Source organism: Dreissena polymorpha, chromosome 1, assembly GCF_020536995.1.
Source record: "Dreissena polymorpha isolate Duluth1 chromosome 1, UMN_Dpol_1.0, whole genome shotgun sequence".
Classification (NCBI taxonomy): domain Eukaryota; kingdom Metazoa; phylum Mollusca; class Bivalvia; order Myida; family Dreissenidae; genus Dreissena; species Dreissena polymorpha.
In genome coordinates, this window is record NC_068355.1 from 115182313 (window position 1) to 115191973 (window position 9661).

General features: G+C 34.1%; 1 long non-coding RNA gene across 1 annotated transcript; it reads left to right on the forward strand.

Annotated features, from left to right (window-relative positions):
- The first annotated feature begins 2900 nt into the window (after positions 1–2900).
- Positions 2901–9425, forward strand: LOC127846042 (uncharacterized). Its single transcript, XR_008033451.1, has 2 exons — positions 2901–3372; positions 4082–9425. It is a non-coding gene; the product is annotated as an uncharacterized LOC127846042 (long non-coding RNA).
- The last annotated feature ends 236 nt before the right edge of the window (positions 9426–9661 follow it).

The window sequence follows — 9661 nt, forward strand, 5'->3', positions numbered from 1 at the left end:
AAATGCAACTATCTGAATACAACATATGTTTAAAAAAAATTCATACAAAACATCGACACGTACCTTGTACGATACTCACCCAAACTGTTTTGATATAGATGATACACACAGAACAGGTGCACATTTGCAAAGCCAACACGTGGTTACTTGCAAACTTGCTACTACAATAAGCGCCGTAGTGCCGTGAACTAAAATATGTTTAGAACTAAAAATGCATTTGCAAAAATATTATTTCTATGCTTCTTCGTGTAGAAATTATGATGAGAGGTACTGAATAATGGCACATGTTTAACCTCATCATATGATACTGATATGGCAGATGCATACGAATGATCTTATTTTTGTGAAATGTCGCAGCTTCAAATAGAGTATCGTTCCTGAAAATTGTGCTCACATCACTCTCGATGGATCTAGTTTCTTCCAGTTACATTCAATAGTTTTGAGATTATGTAAAGTAGTCTGGAAATTGCTGTCATTCGCGGATGAAGCACGTGAGTTTTCCGGAGAACTGGAAGTGCATTGTGGAAGAGGAGAGTTCACTCCATAACCCGGAACGATAACATGCTGGACATGTTGGACGACATATTGTAAATGTGGTGGAGAGCGAGGACCAACTGCTTGATTTACCGGTGCAGATGGCTAATCCGAGACACTTGATAGTTGTGTAGGTGACTGATTGGAAGCGCTTTTTAATGCGTCCGTCTGATCGCGTATGGATCCTGGAGACGCTTCGTCCTTGGTCATCTTTTTGTTATTGCCTTTATTGTTTGCATCCGTTTTGTAGGTTGACATAGTCAATCGTATAAATGCGATCAAGTATATGTAATCCGATAATAGCTGCTGTGTTTATGATCTGCTATAAACAGGTAAACACATCAATTGCACACGGGAAGTAACGAATATCCCTGAATACGTATTGTTCATTAATAACAATGGTCAGGAACAAAGACACAAAGACACACAGACACAAAAGAGACATGAGAGGGTCACAATTTTGTCAATAAACGATATCCTTCATCAGTGCGTTTCAAAATCGACACATAGACTAAGAAAATATGTTTGAAATCGTACTAAAACAGTTAAACAACGTAAAAGAACTAATTTTTTTTATCGAGCCCACACAAATGCGGCTTAACGAAGGACATCATTTAATCGTAACACACAATGTCGGCATTTGCTGTTTTTCGGAAATGAACGTGACTGTAATGAAAAAGTAACGTTTGTCTTTCCGTTTTCATATAATCTTGTAAAATGACATCTGAAATGGAACGATTTCTCAATTTGACTAAATTATTAAAATAAGCATATTCAAATAATTGAAAAAGTAAAATCTGCAACAATTCTACTCGTCAATGAAAGCAACACACATGAGAAAATTACCCGTTCCAAACAAATATAATCATTTTCTTATTGCATATCGCGATAAAATATCATTGTTTATCTTGTTTTAATAGAATAAAATAATGTACTCAATGATTCGTGTGTCTTATTTATTTTTCAGAACTACACCGACAGCCGCTACCGTTGGTGATGCAAAGAATATATTACATACCAATTTTTAGATCGGATAACTGAGCGTTATTGTAAAATAATAGTGGCATAAACGCAATAAATGTAATAAATCATACATATTACACGTGAAATTAGTAAAACAAAATGAAAGTGGCGAAACAAAGTGGAGAAATGTAACGTGAAATAATATAGAAACCTAATTCTTACATCATAGACGTTCAATCAAAAGAATAATTTGATATAAAATAATATAAACTTGATAACAGACTTAGCTTTGTATACAGATTTGAAATAAGCCCTGCATGACATCTTATGATAAACACCAAAGTTTCCGATGCTTGATCCATTCCATTTACTAGAACTTTAAGAAGTTTAAGGTACTGAAAATCGAAAATAGACCTGAATATAGCTCAGTATGGACATACTATCTTCGACAGCGTATTTCCGCGACATCAGCGTGCTATACTCAGAATGATTTATAACAGTAATAAACAACACATACTCGAACGCTGACTTGGCTCCGTATTTATTCCACGACATTCGCTCGTTAAACATTCCACGGTATTTGCTCAATTTCATTCAGAACAATAAAAAGCGCGATGTGCAACGCGTGATAACGATAACAATAACAAGACTATTGCCAAGCAATATATGTCCCTTACCGGCTCACCCATTGTCGGATTTTTTTTATTTGCTGCCATAGCAACCAGAATTTTTGACGTATAAACAAAATGAAATGACGTGCATAATGTCCATAGTGCCGTCTATCCATGTTTCAAGTTTCATGAAAAAATATGAAGAACTTTTAAAGTTATCGCAGGATTCAGAAAAGTGTGACAGACAGACAGACGCACATAGCGCAAACCATAAGTCCCCTCCGGTGAAACCGGTAGGGGACAATAAAAGTATAATGCTGCTGTTGCTGTTGCTGCCGCTGATGATGATGATGATGACGATGATGATACTGATGATGATGATGATGATGAGGATGATGATGATTGTTGTTATTATTATTATTATTATTATTATTATTATTATTATTATTATTATTATTATTATTATTATTATCATTATTATTATTTGTATTTGTATTATTGCAATCAAAATTTAGCCCCACTGCTTATCCTTTTTATAATCTAATGTGCCCTATACTCACCAATAATAACATTCCAAATAAAACCAGTAGGGGCCTTTAACTTGAAGCAACCCTGATGCTAGTTTTCTCGCAATAGTACGCAGTGTCACCCTCGTTGATTTTTGATAACCTCAAAATGCAGGTATATTACGAGACCTCGTAAACAGGTGCCTCCAGTCATGTGCACTAAATCGACCTCATTGCGATATCGTAAACACCTATTGGAAGCAGATCGATGTACATGAATGAAATTATTCTCGGTTTGATAAATACGGTATAGTATGGTTTAATACGTGTTATTTAGAAGAGAGATTATGGTAATGGTTTAGCGCGAATAATGCACGGGTTTTGTGTGCATGTTTTAGCGCGAAAGCGCACGAGTTTTTCGTTTTGGGGTATATATGATTTGCAAATCTATTGAGTCGCCATTCGAGGGTGCATTTGACAGGCAAACGTTAAGGAACAAGAAAACGAAAGGGTGATAAAGTAGTTTAGGCGTTCATTTGCGAAATACATAGTGTTCGGAAGGAAAAGATTTTGCGAGGACTGATTCACTGCTAGAAGAGGAATGGTAAGATGGAGTTTCGAACAAAGGTCAGACTTGATGGTTCTGTTTATTTTAATAACACTGACAACAACATTCCGATTGAAATTAACACAGGTTGTGTTCATTGTTAACTTTTATGAAAATTATATTCAATAACCTGCTCCATATTTTTAACCAGGTTTTCCGAAGGAAAAAACAGGTTATTAGATTGGCGAATGCGGGCCGGCTGGCTGGCTGGCTGGCGGGCTGGCTGGCTGGCTGGCTGGCGGGCTGGCGGGCGGGCGGAACAATCTTGTCCGGGCCATAACTATGTCGTTCATTGTCAGATTTTAAAATCATTTGGCACATTTGTTCACCATCATTGGACGGTGTGTCGCGCGAAATAATTACGTCGATATCTCCAAGGTCAAGGTCACACTTTGAGTTCAAAGGTCAAAAATGGCCATAAATGAGCTTGTCCTGGCCATAACTATGTCATTCATTGTGAGATTTTAAAATCATTTGGCACTTTTGTTCACCATCATGGGACGGTGTGTCGCACGAAAGAATCACGTCAATATCTCCAATGTCAAGGTCGCCACGACTAAAAATAGATTTTTTTTTAAAACAAACTTACAAAGGGGGTTAATTTTGTTTGTTCATTTCAAAAGTTCAGTTTGAGTTTTCTCCCTTTATCAGATTTTTTTTTCACAATGAAAACCTGGTTTTGTGACAATTGTGTCCCTTGTTATTTGTGTTGTAGTTTTTGTTTTGTTCCAACTATTCTGATACATCAATTGATTCGACTATTGGATAAAAATTAAACTATTTAAGTTCCAAAAATGGTCGCAAATGTAATGTTTTGTTAGGATTATATATAGGTAAGGCCACATAGTGCGTCATTCCAGGTTGTATTGGTAGAAGAGTTAGGTCACTCTCCCACATGTTTTTACGAACACCTTGCTTTATTTGTGTTGTTTGTAAGATAAACTCCTTGTATGGGTATATATGTGTTACAAGTTTTTGTATTAGTTCCATACGTATGATTCAACAAACGATTAATTACAATTAACTGCCGTATTTCCTTGTAATTCAGCAAGATCTTTGTGTGCGATATATGACGTGGTATGATAATGAGCGGATAATAATTTATGCGTACATATCTTTCAACTATTCAGGTATTCCAATTGTGAATTAAGAATGTAACATCAAAAATGGATATATTAAGGAAATTAGATATTCTATTTATATATGAAACAGCAATAGAGACTTGTCTTGAAAACTTTTTCGAAACATATTTGTGTTTTGCATATATTACATCTCGTTCGCTGGATATTGAAAAAACAGTTGATATGTTATTATTGTATTCAACATGCATATGTGCGAATTACCATATTTTGGATATGATGTGGTATAAATTTGGTTTGAAAAGAGTGTTGACAGTAAGACTGTTGTTTTAAAACTAAGTTGAAAGGCAATTATCGGTTTTGTTAAATTTAGTTTCGTCATAGTAAAATGCACTTTTAAATATTAGGTACTGTAATGATAACAAAAGTATCACATGATTTATTAGCATTATAAGTCATTTTGTTTTCGTGAATAGTTTTTGTTCTTGTTTGGTGACCTGTTGGCTTGAGGTGTAAAGACATTTTGCTTTTATGGTATTTGGCCGTTTTTTGAATGCCAGTTAAGATGTGTAATTTGCTTATCGTTTGGTGAAAGCCAGTTGACAAGATGTGGATAAACCCAGTTGGCGCATGTAGTTTTTTAACCAAACTTGTTAAAACGTACGTTTACATTTACATTTTTGTGTCTTATATTTTTAAGATTGTACTGATCGAGTGGTATTCAATATATTGGAGAATATTACATGTATGTTATTAAAGGCCAGATTGGCTTATGTGAATTAACCGGTTGGTTTGTGTTGTCAGTTGACAGTTTGTTGAAGGCAGATTTTTTCATATACGTATAAGCCAGTTTGCTTGCGTGTCAGTTCACCGAAATTTCTCAAAACGCATGTTGAAATTGCATTTACAAATGTTTGCAAAGTTTATTTTTTCAGTAGCTTGACAGTTCGAAGGATAAATAATGAATAGTGTAACATTAAAGTAAGAGGGCAGCTCGAAAGGTATGATTGTTTTTTGTATAATAATGTATTAGAAAATCTTGTACTTGTCAAGATTAATAATGATTTTATTGATGATGTTATTAATGATGATGATGATGCTAATGCTATTGATGATGAGGATGAGTGTTTTACAGTATTTTGTTAATAGATAATACTACATTTACGAACTTTGAGTAAATGAAATTATTATAGGTTTGATAAATACGGAATAGTGTTGGTCTATACATATTATTTAGAAGAGAAAGATAGTACGGTTATGGTAAAGCACAAACAATGAACGCGTTTCTCGTTTTTAAGTTGAATTGAACAAAAACAAGTTACGGCTCAGCAACAGGGATTATTCTCACTGGGTAAAGGTATTCTTTTTAGAGTCACAGAAATTAAACTTTGCATCAATACAGGTTTTCTTTGAGATTTGTTTGATAGGTTAAAATTCAATAATTTGACGAGGTTTCCAGCCGACCGAGTACCTATAGCTTTGTATTTGAGTGTATTAAGGATTTTGTTATTTTCAAATTAGTTGATCAAAATTAATTAAGTGTTCTATTATATCTATTGAGCCAATGCTATTTCCATGGAAATTTGAGCCAGGTTTCGATCAGTAGCTTAAAGTATATCTGTGTTGGTGAATTGAACATAAAACAAATGTCAAGTCGGTAGTTTTAAATTTAAGAGCAGAAAATACGTATTGATTTTGTGTAAACATTAGTAACCTGTGTTTGGTATTTGTGTATGTTACTTGTGGTCATTGGACCAATTTGTTTAAGGCGAATGGGCCTGATTTGGAAAGCCAGTTGGCTTGTATGGTCAATTGACCGTTTTTCAAAGCCATTCTATCTAATGTGTGAAAGCCAGTTGGCTTGTGTTGTCAGTTTACCGAACTTTCTTAAAACAAAAGTCACATAGAATTAACAATCTTTGAAAGTTTATTGTTTGCAGTGCAGTAACTGGACATTTCGAATAGTATATTAAGTATTGAAGAACATAAATGTATGGTTTATTATTATTAGCAGGATTCTGATTATGATGTTTTTTATTTTTGTTTTAATAATTATCATTAATTTTATAAATATTGTTTTATTATTTCTGTTTTATTCTATTTTATTTTCTTAGTGGTCAGTTGATAGTTTGTTGATGGCAATAGGTGCCTGATGAGTATAAGCCGGTTGGCATGTTTGGTCAGTTGACCGTTTGTGAAGGCTAGAGTATGCCTTATGTTGATACGCCAGTTGGCTTGTGTTAGTTGATCGTACTTTCTTAGAACGCATGTCCACATGGAATAAACAATATTTGCAAGTTTATTTTTGTAGTGCAGTAAGTGGACAGTTTGAATGGTTTATTTAGTATTGGAGAACATAAAGGTATTGTTTATTTAGTATGTTATTATTATTATTATTATTATTAAGATTATGATAATGATTTTTTAATTTTTGTTTTAATAATTATCATTATTTTGTAAATATTGTTTTATTATATCTGTTTTATTCTCTTGTGTATTATCCGAGTTGTCAGTTGACCGTTTGTGAAGGCCAGAGTGGGCCTGTTGTTGATTAGCCAGTTGGCTTATGTGGTCATTTGACCGTTTGTAAAGGCCAGCGTGCCAGATGTTGATAAGCCAGTTGGCTTGTGTGGTCATTTGACCGTTTGCAAAGGCTAGAGTGTTCCAGATGTTGATAAGCCAGTTGGCTTGTGTTAGTTGACCTTACTTTCTTTGAACGCATGTCCACATGGAATAAACAATCTTTGCAAGTTTATTTTTTGCAGTGCAGTAACTGGACAGTTCGAATGGTATATTAAGTATTGGAGAACATAAAGGTATGGTTTATGTAGTATGTTATCATTATTATAAAGATTATGATTATGATATTTTCTATTTCCGTTTTATTATTTATCATTAATTTTGTAAATATTGTTTTATTATATCTGTTTAATTCTCTTGTACATTATTCGAGTGGTCATTTGACCGTTTGTGAAGGCCAGAGTGTGCCTGATGTTGATTAGCCGTTTGGCTTGTGTGGTCATTTGACCGTTTGTGAAGGCCAGAGTGTGCCTGATGTCGATTAGCCAGTTGGCTTGTGTGGTCATTTGACCGTTTGTGAAGGCAAGACTGTGCCTGATGTTGATAAGCCAGTTGGCTTGTGTGGTCAGTTGACCGTTGTTGAAGGCCATAGTGTGCCTATTTTGATTGAATTATTTTTATTGCTTTTACAAATATTTGTAATTGTATCTTTTCAGTTAAAACACAGTTCGAGAGGTATATAACGTGGTGGGGAATATTTAGGTATCCATTTTATGTTTTATATTATTTGTATTCTCTCTTTGTTTTATTCGAAAGTCCTGTCAAATACAAGCACTCACTCCTATTTTGTCTTTGGTTTATTATTTGTATGATAATGATAATGATGATGATATGGGTTATAAAGATGATGAGATTTTAATAGTATTTTGAGAATAGAGAATAATAAATTTACACATAACTATGAGTAAATGAAATTATTCTCGGTTTGATTAATACGGTATAGTATGGTTTAATACGTGTTATTTAGAAGAGAGATTATGGTAATGGTTTAGCGCGAATAATACACGGGTTTTGTGTGCATGTTTTAGCGCGAAAGCGCACGAGTTTTTCGTTTTGGGGTATATATGATTTGCACATCTATTGAGTCGCCATTCGAGGGTGTATTTGACAGGCAAACGTTATGGAACAAGATAACGAAAGGGTGATAACCCCGCCCACCCGCCCTTAATGAACATATGTATGGTTAAATAATGGTTACATTGCTTTTATGTTTATAATTTTGCAATTATAAAGTCTATATTTAGTATATTTTCAGTTCGGTTTTTAGTCCATGTGAGATGGGATCTTAACACGAACCGATTCCTTTACTGGGAAAGACGATGGGTGTATTTTCATTTAAGTCTGAAGCAGCTAAGTTTTCTTGATTATTTTGACTCATTTTTTTACTTAATATTGTGTTTGAATGAGGTTTTTTAAGTTATTGGTGTCATGTTTTTCGAGACTCTGACTTCCTGGAGATAGTTCCTCCAGCATATTTATTGAAATATTGGTATGTTTAAATGTCAGTGTTATATTTTTTGTTGTCTTTCGTAATGAACGTTTGGTTTTAAAGACATTCTTATTGTACATTACTTAATATTTTCATTTTGGTGTGACTGGTTAGATGTTGAAGTCGGTTTAATATATCTGTTATATATTTCTCGGAATACTTATGATTTATCAACATTCTTTTTAGGTGCTTTATGGATTTTATGGTTTGAGTGATTTGTTTGTTTCTTGTTGATGTCCGGGGTGTGTGCGGGATGCTTTTGATGTTTGTTTGTTATGTTAATTTGCGCAATGAAATTGATAATGTTTTAATTACATGTTTTACTAAAGAATACTTAATGTTTACAGTATAACAATAGCTGCTTATTTGTAGATTTCTCTTATATTAGAGGTTTCGGGAGGTGATGAAGGCACCTAGACACCGGTTTCGAGCCATGGGTCCTCATACGTCCCCCTGCCATTAAAAGAAAAAATGAGAAAACAAAATGGCAGTAGGGTTGCGTATCCCGCTCGCGGTTTTACCTGAATCGTTTATTACTACTGATTATTGTATGGGGTGTACGTAAAGTCATGTACACTTCTCTTGATGGGTGGTGGTGGATGAATCTTGCAGATATTAGCAGCTTCTTTGAAACAATTAATGTTTCACATTTGTTAATTTATAATATTTAAGCAAGTTAGCGTGAATGATGGGCATTGGGGGCGTCCTGTGTACCATTGGGCATCGGCGGGGATCAGTTTATTCAAACAGTTACTATTTATTTGAGATATATACTTGTCTAATTGTTATGAATAAATTTGCACTTGTTCACATGACACACATGTGCATGTGAAGTATTCATAATTACATGCCCTACAGCATTTAAATAGTATCGTTTCAGTTCTTTATACACCTGAGCAAAGATGTAACACCGTTTCCAGTCGTCTCGAGACTCATCAACAGAGCGGTGCCGTTGAGGTCTATATCCATTGCACATATAACACATACGGGCGTCAGAAGAATTGTTTTTTACATTTATATGTCGAAAGTCCTGTCAAATACAAGCACTCACTCCTATTTTGTCTTTGGTTTATTATTTGTATGATAATGATAATGATGATGATATGGGTTATAAAGATAATGAGATTTTAATAGTATTTTGAGAATAGAGAATAATAAATTTACTCATAACTATGAGTAAATGTCTTTTATATTGTGTTTATTGTTTGATATTATTCGGTTATTTAATCATTTATTATCTTGCTTTCTGAAGAGTTTTTCAATAGCAAAAAATGTTAATATTGATTTGACCC